General features: G+C 41.2%; 1 long non-coding RNA gene across 1 annotated transcript; it reads left to right on the forward strand.

Moving 5' to 3' along the window:
- Positions 1 to 1,350: 1,350 nt before the first annotated feature.
- LOC125326778 lies at positions 1,351 to 8,395 on the forward strand. Its single transcript, XR_007203991.1, has 3 exons — positions 1,351 to 1,580; positions 2,234 to 4,045; positions 4,519 to 8,395. It is a non-coding gene; the product is annotated as an uncharacterized LOC125326778 (long non-coding RNA).
- The last annotated feature ends 3,571 nt before the right edge of the window (positions 8,396 to 11,966 follow it).

Here is an 11,966-nt window from a genome sequence, read left to right on the forward strand (position 1 = left end):
CTGTTCAGGCATGATTCCTGCTCTGTAAGTTTATGCTGACTCATAACCTTTTGTGTGCTTGGAAATAGCTTCCAGCATTATTTGGTGCACCACCTTGCCAGGGTTTGAAGTGAGGCCAGTTGGCCTGTAGTTTCTCAGATCTTCCTCCTTGCCCTTCTGGAAGATGACACTTGCTGTCTTCCAGTCCTCAGGAACCTTCTTCAATCGTTATGACCTTTCAAAGATCATTGATTGTGGTCTCACAATGACATTGGCCAGCTCCCTCAGCACTTGTGGGTGCATCCCTTCTCTACTGACACTGCTTTCCCCGCTCCAGACTTTTCCACTGATTTCAAGAACCTGAGATTTCTGAAAGGCAGATCTTCCTAGGAAGGACCATCATGTAGAGGGCATTGAGTACCTCAGCCTTATCTGTGTTGACTGCCACTATAGAGCCCATTCAGCAGGGCCACACTGCCCCTGATCTTCCTTAAACTGCTGATATGCCTGTACAAGCCTTTTATATTGCCTTTTGTGTCCCTCACTGGGTTCAGCTTCAGATGGGCTTTGATGTATCGAACTCCATTACTACACACTAGGACAGTGTCTCTGTGTTCTTCCCGGGCCACTTGTCCTTGCTATCTCTTTTTTCCTTTTGATAGATGAGTTTTGTCAGGAACTCCCTGTTCATGTGTGTAGGAGCTCTTTCTGCACACTGGGAGAGACACATCTTGAGCTTGATCCTTGAACAAAAATCGAACAGCTGCCCCATTCTTTTCTCCGGAACTGTGCTCCATGTGGCTTCTCCAAGCAGATCCCTGAGGAAACCAAAAGTACTCTTTCCTGGAGTGCAGGGTCTTGCTATTTGCCTTGTCCTCTCCTTTCTTGATCCTGAACTCCACAACTCATTATTGTCCCCAGCCTTCACACTCCCCGTACTAAGTCTGCCTGGCATGGAGTTAATTTCTGTACCTGTGCAGAAAATACCTGTTAAGTGCTGTGTTTTGGACTGGTGATCAAAGTGATGCTGATCACACACCAATATTTTCACTATTGCTGAACAGCGCTAACACAGTATCAAGGCCTTCTCTGTTTCTCACTCTGACTGCTGCAGTGAGGAAGTTGGAGGTGGACACAAGGCTGGAACAGCACACAGCTGGGACAACTGACCCCAGCTGACCAAAGGGAGATTCCATAACATTGTTCTCAGCAATAAAACTGGGAATGAGCTTTCCAGGGGTTGCTGTTGCTCAGGGACTTAGTTGGACATTAATTGGCTAGAGCTAAATAATTGCTTTTGCAAATTTTTTCTTTTTGTTGTTCTCCCTTCCCTTTCCCCCCTCCCTGTTTTTACCTCAACCTACAATTTTTCTCACTTTTGCTCCTCTTTTAATTCTTTCCCTCAGAGCTCTGCAGAGGGTAGTGAGTGAGCAGCTGTATGGGGTGGAGATGCCTGTGGGGATTAAATCACAACACCCCTGACTAGTTGTTCTTTCTTTGCAAGGATAAAATCCAGCAGAGCATCTCCCCTTTTTGGCTGGTTGATCACTTACTTGTGCTCTGCTGTATTGTCCCTCCACCAGATATTGGAGTGATCAAATGTAGGTTACTGGACGGCCGGACGTAGACGGTGACGAGAGATCTCTATAGTCTGACCTTGGGACACAGTCGGTTTATTGCAAAGGACGTGGGTATTGGGGCACTGCTCAGAGCTGCCAGACTCAGCTCTGAGCAGGCCCAAGAGAGCAAGAGAGTAAACGGGTGAGAGAGAGAGAGAGAGAGAGAGAGAGAGAGTAAGAGCAAGAGTGGAGTGGAATGGAAGTAAGGAAAGGAATGAAGTCCTGGTTACAATACAATAAATCATCTTCTGTACTGAATATTCTAATTGTCACTAACCAATCTAATACAAGATACAAATCCTATAGCATTTACATACAGCCTATAAGAGTTCTTATATTACCATAGAGTGTTACATCTTAACTTCTAAAAACTACTCTTTGGACCCCTTCTGCTGAGCTAGTAGGGTCTGCTCTGACCCTTGGACCTGTTTGCAAGCAGAGGGTATTGTTCCATCAAGAGGGGATTACCTTCAGTTGGCCATACCATTGTTTTCCAGTTGTTCAGTAACTAAGACTTGGTATTTCAAAAGTGGCTTTCATTTTGATGTTGCCTGTAGTTTTCATATTCCCAAAATCTTTTGTCAGGCAATCATATTTATAAGGCTTTCCTGTTTCATCTTCCCCAACAATCAAAGCCTGCATGAGCAGGTGCTTGGTAGCAGACATTCACTACAGCATTACCAGTTTTGGTCTGACCAGTGATTCTGGGCCCATGAGCTGTCAGCTGACTCATCACTCATCCCTAGGTGGGACCCTTGTCTGCTCCTGGCAGTGCTCTTGCTTCAAGGGCAACTTCACCTCTTCACCATCACATCCACCCCTTGCAGAAGCTGTGTAAGTTACCCCACCATGTTTCATGGTCCCAGTGTGCTCTCAGCCCTGCCAACTGTGTGCAGGCCTCCTAGTCCTCGTGTCTGCACACTGAGTGTTGGTGCACAGGCACTTCAGAGAGGCACTCAGTCATCCTGGTTGCTTGTTGATAACATGACATAACATGACTGATGCTATAAAGACCTATCACAACACACCAGTTATTGAACCTCAGAACGTGTCCTTCAGTGTGTTCCTGCTGTAAGGGAGACAAGCTGAAAGGATGTGGTGGTGGACAGTGAATGCTTACTTCTCTCAGCTCCCAAGATCTACTCTGCCTATTTACTCCTGGCTCCTAGCAATAGAAAATGATTTGCTCCCCAGGGAGTCAGCAATGATCAGTGCAGTATTGAAAAATGTGCTAAAGGTTGAGAGAGAAAAAAATGTTCTCTGACTTCTGGAAGGAAATGTCAAGTGAAAGAACTTGAGGGATAGGGTGTTTGGAGGAAATGTGATATTCAAAGGTCAAATGATTGGAAATAGGTCGAGACTAGCAGATTTGAAAAGAAAGGTGAATGTATTCAAGGTTAGGAAGATAACAGAATATACAGAAATAATAGTAGGACTGGGAAATGCTAATAATATATAATCCTGTAAATGACAAGAAAAGGAAGAAAGGTCAGAAGAAACCAGTACTTTTTAAAAGTATCTATGCTTCATAAATCACATAAAAATCAACTGCTCTGTTCTGAGTAATCCTTGACTTTATTTGCTTTGTCCTGGGATGTATGCAGGTTGACGTGATCTGAAATGGAACCGAAGTCATTGTGCTTTCAAGGGCTTGCTTCCCTATACTTTGCTTCAATGGCTTTCTTTCCTGCATCCCCTGGGTGTGATAATGCCATTCTGTGAATCATAATAGCAGTGCAGAGCTTAATTAATGTTTGCAAAACACTTAGATCCTCAGATGAAGTGTGCTATGTGCATTCGGTGCAACATATTACTGCCAATAAGCAGAGGCTATTTTTAATTCCAGCAACAGCTAATTTTTGGTGCTTTTTTTTTATCACAAGAGCAGCCGCATGAGAATGGCCAGGAAAGGTCGTGCCAAGGTTCCGTTATCTCACTATCTCAGCTTGAAGAGTAGCAGGTGTTTAAGGAACAGATCTGCACAAAAGACAGAGGCTTTATCTGGGAAACTCTCCTGGCTTCTAGAAACAAATTTTTAAAGACTTTGTAATCTGAAGGTTACATCCAGTACCTGCCCCTGAAGGGAATTCTTGTCCCTGCCTTTTCAGCCAATGCTTGGTGAGCCAAGGGATTAACCTTGCATACCCTTTATAGGGTGTTCTCCCCGAGAGAGAGAAAATAGAGGAAGAAAATAATATTTTTAGTCTTTTTAGTTGCAAGCAAATCTCCATCTACCACGGTGACAAATGTATTTGAGTCACTAGAGGAAAAATTGTGATATTTGGTACTTTGACATAACTGCTCATGGAAGAGCTCAGCATATGTCCTTTCAGCCCCCAGAAAAGGATGATTTATTGCTTTAAATTTATCAGAATCTTTAAAACCACAGATTCTGATTTGAGGAGACGTAAGTTCTTCATTCTTGTGAGTGAGACAACTGGATGTATGTAAAGGTATCTTTTCAGCTTTATACCGGCTAGCGCTTGTATTTCAATGCCTTAGAAAGCCTTGAGCAGCCTAGAGAGGTAGCAAGGGCGATCTAGCACTTTAGTAGCTCTAAAATCGGTACCTGAATCAGCTGCAGAGCAAATACCATCAGCAGAAGCAAAGAGGGAGAAATATAGCTCCCTGCTCGCTCAATTCCCTGCAGTTAGAAGCCTTCAAATGAGACAGACGACCAGAGATGTTTACAGGAAGGTAGCTGAGCTGAGAGAGAGCCTTTGCCTCCCCTCGACCATCTTTTTATTCGGAGAAGGGGCAAGGGGATGACTGGGGGCGGACCCGGGGTGAGCGGCCAATCAGACACTGCTGAAGAGTCTGAGTTACATTTGGCTTTGCCCGCGCTTGGAACAAAGGAACTCGGAGCACATGTCTTTGGGAGGGGGGATGGGAAGCTCAAAACAGGCAGCAACAGATGTAGATGCATTAGTTCATACTAAAGAGATGTTAAAATCCTGGCTTTTATATAAATTAAACCAAAGATCATCAGCTCTATGTAAGGAATTGCTTTGCCTTGCCATTGCCTTACTTTTCCCCTCCCAGCTAACAGACAGTGTTTTATGTATCAACTGGCAGCAGTTTTTGGCCTCCAAAATAGAAATATGTGGAAATATAACATATATATATATACACATATATATATATGAATGAACCATTTTTATGCTCAATTGGATTATAATTTTCTTAATTTTCTGATTTGCCCAAATAGACTAATTCCTAATTTAAAAACCTTGCTAAGGGAATTCTCTTCCATTTATATGGGGAAAAATAACTATATGAAGTTGTGAAAATATTTGGAGAAGTGTGTAATGAAAGGGCCAATAAAAATGTAAATTATCTCAACTGTATTTATTATATATTTTACCTGGTTCTCTAGCAATGCTGCTGATTTTGATAGCAAGCAGCCTACCAAATATTTTGTAGTGTGCTTTAAAAAAATAAATGAATAAACCCATAATATTTGCATTTAATTATCTGCCAGAGAAGGTATCTCTTCCATTTCAAATTAGTCAAGCAGATGGTCTATGTTCACCAAAATCTTTTTATCTTGGACCTGGATTCTACTCTAGGTGGCAGAATTGCTCTATCTACAGCACACAAAGAACAGATTAAGAAACAAAAAATGGTTAATGATATATATCTCCCTAGTGTGACTAATTCTTGCTTCCTAAATCAACTACCTTATTTTTCCAATAGTGTCAAATGTATCAGTAAGCAGGTAGAATTCATAAGCGGTGTTTTTTAAAGGGGAAAAAATAATAAAGTGTTTTCCTTTATGAAAAGTGCCTGGCTCAATTAGAAGCTACAGAATTTTTTGTAAGGTATAATTGCTACAAAATGCTGATACTTGAAGCGACTTTGAGGTAGCATGTATGAACTGCTGCATATGTATAGTTTCCTAGGAGGGGTTGGGGCTGGGGGAAGAGCTAATCTTTCCAACAGTGCTAGGTCAAATTCTTTGCATATGAAGGAATTAAATTCTAACACAAAATGCATGTTAAACAGGGAGATGGGACGCTTTAGACATGTTTGTAAAGAAGCTGTTCTTTCAGGCTGAAATGCATAAGCGTAAACTGCTCCATGCATTGTAAGAGCTTAGAAGGATTGAGCCCCTCTGATGGTTACCAAGATAAACACTTTGGCAAAAGCTCCACCCTAGATCCTGTAATTCCAAGAATTTTGAAACATTGGATACAATTTCTTTGTTGTCCAGTGTAATATATTTTAAGCATAATTTCTTGTGTCCTTCTGACACTGTTTCCAAACTTTAGATTACAGGGGGGAAAAAAAGAGGGCAATGAAAGCTTTCAGGAGGAGGGAGGATTAAATTACACTCTTTAGGAGGCCAGACATTTTAAGTCTAGAAATTCTTGTTGGAGCTGTGGAGAGGGGTGGAGAATTCCAAGGATGTTCGTGTTCTTCCTTCCCCAGATTCAGTGACGCTACTTCTTATGTTTAGGATGTGTTTTCATTGCCCACATTGTTAGGCTTCCTCTCCACCCATGGTGAATATGTTATTGCTACTCCTAAATGAAAACTACTTACAAAAAAATCTTCTCAGTACTTACCATTTTTTCTGGATTTTGTAGCAGGGTTGGTGTTGTGGGAGTTGTAACACTATTTTGTAGTGCTACTCCCTCCCGAGACTGATGGTGGGGAGTGTAAACTGGGCACATAAATGTAAATATTGAAACATGAGGGAAAGAAACATTACCCTTTCTTTCAAAGCTTTGCTACATTTTACCAAAAGCTTTCTACATTTTCAGTGGATTAAAAAGAAAGTAAAGCAATTATAGCATTGGCTTGGAAGACTCTCCTTAAAGTTGGAGAGAGTGTAATTTTTTTTTCCTCCTTCTCATAGAAAGTAGAATTGTTGACTACATGCTGTCTTCGGTTTGTGGACCATCTAGACTTTTTTTCTTCTCTCTTCTTGGCTTGTTGCAGTATAATATGCTTTCTGTTTTGAGTTGAAAGCATCCTTTATTCGTGCTGAGTATAACTTTCCTTCTGGGAGGATCCATTGAAACAAAATGGAGCTGCTTTGTAAATGCAGAGAAGATAAGTTCTCTATAAGAGTATGAATGCAGTCTTTGCCTGAGAACACCAGAAGCAAGAAAAGAAGGTGGAAGTCTCCCATGGCAATTTATCCATGGATACTTCTGAAGTGTATTTTTTACTTGATTTCACTTCAATCAGCAGTTTGTAAGGCTATGTGGGAGTATGTAGAGGTATGTCAGACTAACTGATAGTGTGGGGAACATGGGAACACTTACTTCTGTAAGATCATCTGGTCAAGGACCTTGTCAAATGCGATGAAAAGAAGAGGGAAGCAATAACTGAAATACAGAGACAGGCCTGGCAGACAAACATAACAGGACAGAGACAAGAAACAAACAAAAAATAACGAGCTATCTGCAAACAAACTGGCATTTAAAAACTGATAAGGTTGTAAATCTGAGGGTCCAGGATGTTGGAAAGGGCCAGTGGTACTGCCCAGACTGGTGGGGGAAATGTGCAGGGGGAGTCAAAGAGGAACAATGTGGATACAGACAGAAAGGGTTTAAAAAGGTGTTGGTCACTTGCAAAACAAAGCTGGTCAGTATGTTTGCCTGACTGAACCCTATGCTGATCACCACAGCCTGTCTGATTTTCTGATTAGATTGTGTCTTAAAGATTCTCTGTTAAATCCCTGTGTGTGAGTGCTGCAAAGACCGGGTGCCAGCTGCTGGGGTGCAGTGTGAATGGATTTGGAGCAGCTGGAGTCAGACTGAGCTTGTGGGCTCCCCTGGCCTCTGGTGTCACCCACTGAGCCAGTGCCATCTTTGTGCCACCCACGGGAGTGGGCAGGGAGGTCTTGTCCCCACCACTGTGGCAGGAGCAGCGAGTGGGGGCTCAGTGCCCACAGCTGGAGGGGGAGGGTGGGTCAGCGCCTCTGTGCCTGGCACCTGCCACTGCTGTTGGGGTGAGTGTCCCCCCCAGAGCAGGTGTGCCTGGGTGTGTTCATTGCAAACCCCATGCAGGACCAGCCGGCCAGGAGGGGACCTGTGGGGAAGGCAGGAGGGCCCAGGATGTGGGCAGGGGTGTTGGGCTGACAGATGGGCTGTGCTGGTACTTGGAGGATGCACAAAAACATGTGTGCTCTCACCAGTGACCTCCTGTTGGCACCAGCTGAAGAGGAGGAGGGCACTTGGTTGTCTGGTTTGTTTTATGAGCTCTGTAGGTGTTGAAGGCAGCACCTTGTCTGTGGCAGCCTGTATGACCTGCCCTGTCAGTGTCTCTGGATGTGTGCGCAGCTTTGCCGGTGGTTGAATCTGCAACTGGAAAAGAAGCAGCCACATCCTTTGGGCTGGGCATGGACATGGGTTCCCATCACTGGGCTGGGCCCCAGGGACCAGGACTGAGTCCTGGGCTGGAGATGCTGGTCCCAACATCCCTTAACAATGCTTCTTTTTTTGAAAGGAAAAATTAGGAGAACCATCCTGTTGAGGTTTTTTTTTTCTTTTTTTTTTTAACAGTGGAAAGCAAAAGTATGTATAAATAACTAAAAATTTTAATGTAAAAGTTTCAGGAAATATGAGTACTTGAATTTGTGAAAAATCCATCATTCAGCTTGGTTCAAAGACTCCTAAATATTTTTAAACAGGAGTGAAAGAATGCTGTGCCTATTTCTGAGCTTCATCTTTATTTATGTATAAATCCTCAAAGCTTATAAGTTTAGCATTTCTATAGACTATAAAAGCAGCATTTTATTGACTAAAGTTTGTATTAATTTGTATTCTTACTGCTTCTAAAAAAAATAAATCAACCCCATTACCAAATAAAATTGAAGACTGCCTTTGACTGCTCGATTTGTTTGTAGGAAATCTGTTGTGTTTACTTTTCAAAACTTTCCAAATTTGGTGATATAGATTTTTGGGAATATTTTGACTCTAGAGGGATTCTGGCACTCTGCATGCTAACTAGTGCTACCACAATGCAACCATTTATCATTAGGGAGTCTTGAAGGTCTTCAGCATTAATGCTGCTATGCACTGCTTGATATGACAAGACTGGTGTTTCTATAGATTACTCATACCTTGTTGTCAATGGGAAAGGTCATACAAAACTGAATTTTTCCTAGTGTAATCATATTTCTTAATTTGTAGTTTCTTAAATTTAAACAAAACACTTTCTCCTTGCTATAGGAGAATTGAAGTAATCCTCCTTAGGTAGTAACTGCAATTCGTGTGCTGTTCTATTTTGGGAGAAGAGGTTTATATTATCACCTCTCTATAAAACTATTCAGAGGTCACCTTTTGTGGCATCATTTTTCTTCTACTTGCTCTAGTCACCGTGAGGAGATTCTGTTCTCTGTGAAGCAGGAAGCTCTATGCTAATATTGTTTAATGTGCTTTCCACAGGGGTTTGCTATCAAGTAACAGAAAGTGATGTTCAGGAGGTGAGGGTTACTACCTTTGTAGCTGTTCCCTGTACAAGAGAAATGTCATATTCTTACATGTTTTTAATGTTAATGAAGCTATCTTAAAAAAGGATTTTTACTGTGTGTTATGAAGCTATTGTACAAAAGGTTTTTTGGCCGTTTTTTATGAAGCTGTCATACAAAAGTTTTTGACTTTGCGTTTTCTCCTGGTGAAAGCATAAGTGAAACCTTAACACCCACCACTTTACCAAGTACTATGCATAATTTTATTTATGTAAGCTGCAAACAGTATGGGTATCTATTCCACCCTTATTAACATAGCGTTAGGTAAAATTGTCTTAGCTTCTCTCTGAGATGTCAATTTGTGTGCTTTGACATTTTTATCAATGTTCCCCATATTTTCCTTCAGCAATATCCCTTCAGTGTTTTACTACTCAAACACAGTGATTGAAATGATTTGCCTGCCCTCTTGAAACCAATGTGCTGTGCTGGTCACTGCCCACCTCGGTGAGCTGCTGTGCTGCTGCAGAACCTGTCAGGGAAAAACCTGTGCAGGCATGTTGCCAGAAGCTAAAGCTGGCTGCCTGCTGGGGCTGCTGTAGTTTCACTGAGAAAACCTGGAGATAAAGTAGTAGTAAATATTTGCTCAAATATTTTGCCTTTTAATCAAAAGAGAGAAGTCAGTTTTCAGAGGTTTTTTTTATTATTCTGAATTTGGAGCTTTTCTCTGTGGAAAACACATTTTAACAGAAGGACGAGCCATTTTAGGGAATGGTTGTAACACTGTACGTGTATGACCTGCAGAGAAAAGAGAGGTGTGAGAAATCTGTGATTTCAGAACAATGCAATATAATGATTTATAGGTCTGATGATTTTAGACTTCCAAAGAGCCCCGACAGGCAGAAAAAATAATTTGAAGTTGAGTGGTTTTCAAAATAGTCTGAAAATATATAGTCTATGCTGCATCTCAAATGCGATTATTAAAGGAGAATATTACAACACAGTAAATTCTGAAAATGAAGTAAATACTGAACTCCCCCTGCATTAATAGGGCTTCATCAGAATAAAGATAAAGATTTTGGTATTAAAAGGTGTTTCAATGGAGTTTGATGCATGCTGGAACAGTGCTTGGGTATTAATTGTAATATCACTGTTGGAGTACCTAAAACATGTCCCTAGCTAAAGTTACCTTATAGTCTCGCCCTTAAAATGTGCTGTTTATGAGACATAACTCTCCTTACATTTTGAAGGAGGAGAGGGTCTGGTGTTTTTCCTGCAGCCACTGGCAATCTGACAAGTCTTTTCTTCTTTTGAGCACTCCTGAGAGTCAGACAGTTATTCTGCTAGCATTGCCTGTCCTTCTCCCATACAATGGACATACTGCCTAGACCCTAATACCTGGTTTGCTGGAGTGTTTTTGGCCTGGAGTATTTCACTATCTGGAAGAAAAGGGAACAGGTGCTTGTGTCATTACATGCATTTTAAGGAACAGTTTTGTTTTAAAGGGAAGTGCAACGAGGATTTATCGTGTTACAGGGACATATCAATTTACAACTTTTGTAAGGAAGGTAAAGCTGAGAAAACCAGCTTCCAGGAGCTAATAATGAACAGAGTCTTAGGGGATAGCTGATTTATTCTTATCCTTATAAGAGGGAGAGGAGCCAAGGGATTTACTGTAATAGTGCTAGCCGTGATTCCTTGCCTGTTGAAAGACATTATCTAACTCAGCCTAGGACCAATAAGGTGACAGGTTTTGGGAGAGGAGGAATCACCTTGCAGCTATTAGAGATTCAAACTTCTTCAAAATCCATGCAGATGCATCATTCATCTATTGTCAAAGAATGATTAATACTAGAACATTATTAATGATTAAAAATGGCAAAGATGAGATTGGATAGGTGGCACATGTTGGAAATTGAAGGATCATGAAGGATTATTTTGTCGACAGGGGCTTGGAGATCCTTGAACAAAGTGGATCCATTTATAGGCTGGATTTTCAGCAGTTATAGAATTTTTGTTTAGTGGTGGGGGCTTTTTTTGGTAGTTTTTTTAAAACCTAAGCAAACTTGCTACCTGAAAACTAAGCAACTTTAAAATTTTACTTGTCACAAGACATTTTTCCTGACTAAGAGGAGTATTTGTGCTTGCAGTCTTACTTAACAGAATTGTAATGATGAGTATTTAAAATCCAATTCAAGGGAAAACTACTTCTAAAAAAATGAAGTTATGGGATAGGCAGAGAATGGGGAGAAACATCAAATTATATGGAGAAAGAAGAAGACTATTCCATTTTAAATCATGCTTAGTCTCATAAAACTCTTATCAGAGCAGACTCTCTGGCTGCAGGCAATAGTTTGTATTCTTTTTTCTGTGAAGAGCACAAGAATGGAATTTTAAAGTTTGTTCAAAATGCTAAAATTCTCTCCGTCTCGTGATGAGATAGGTTTTTAAGTGTCTCTTGATGTACCTCAATATAAATTTGCTTGTATTTTGATAGTTTTTCGCTTTTCTAATATCTACTGAGTAATACATACGAATACCTGATGTTTTACTTGAAGAGGCCGATATTAGTTCTTGAATCAATGTGGAAAAAAAACCCCAAACATTCCAGAATCTGATTACAAAACTAATTCTCATGCACTTCATCTGAACAGATTCTTGAAATACAGCATTTATTCATAGCACTTGAAGCGGAAGGATTTTAGACAGCAAAGGAGCCTGTCTTGGAGGGTTGATTCCCTCATCCTTACATTTTGAAGGAGGAGAGGGTCTGGTCTTTTTCCTGCAGCTGCTGGCAATCTGACAAATCTTTTCTGCGTTTGAGGACTCCTGAGAATCAGACAGTTGCTCTGCTAGTATGTTGAGCCTGGCTAATGTTGAGGATGGCTGAACTTGTCTCAGGCTCCTCCCTTTCTGGCAATGAGGGTCTGCCTGCTTTACTGTAGCCA

The sequence above is a fragment of the Corvus hawaiiensis genome, chromosome 5, assembly GCF_020740725.1.
Source record: "Corvus hawaiiensis isolate bCorHaw1 chromosome 5, bCorHaw1.pri.cur, whole genome shotgun sequence".
Lineage (NCBI taxonomy): Eukaryota > Metazoa > Chordata > Aves > Passeriformes > Corvidae > Corvus > Corvus hawaiiensis.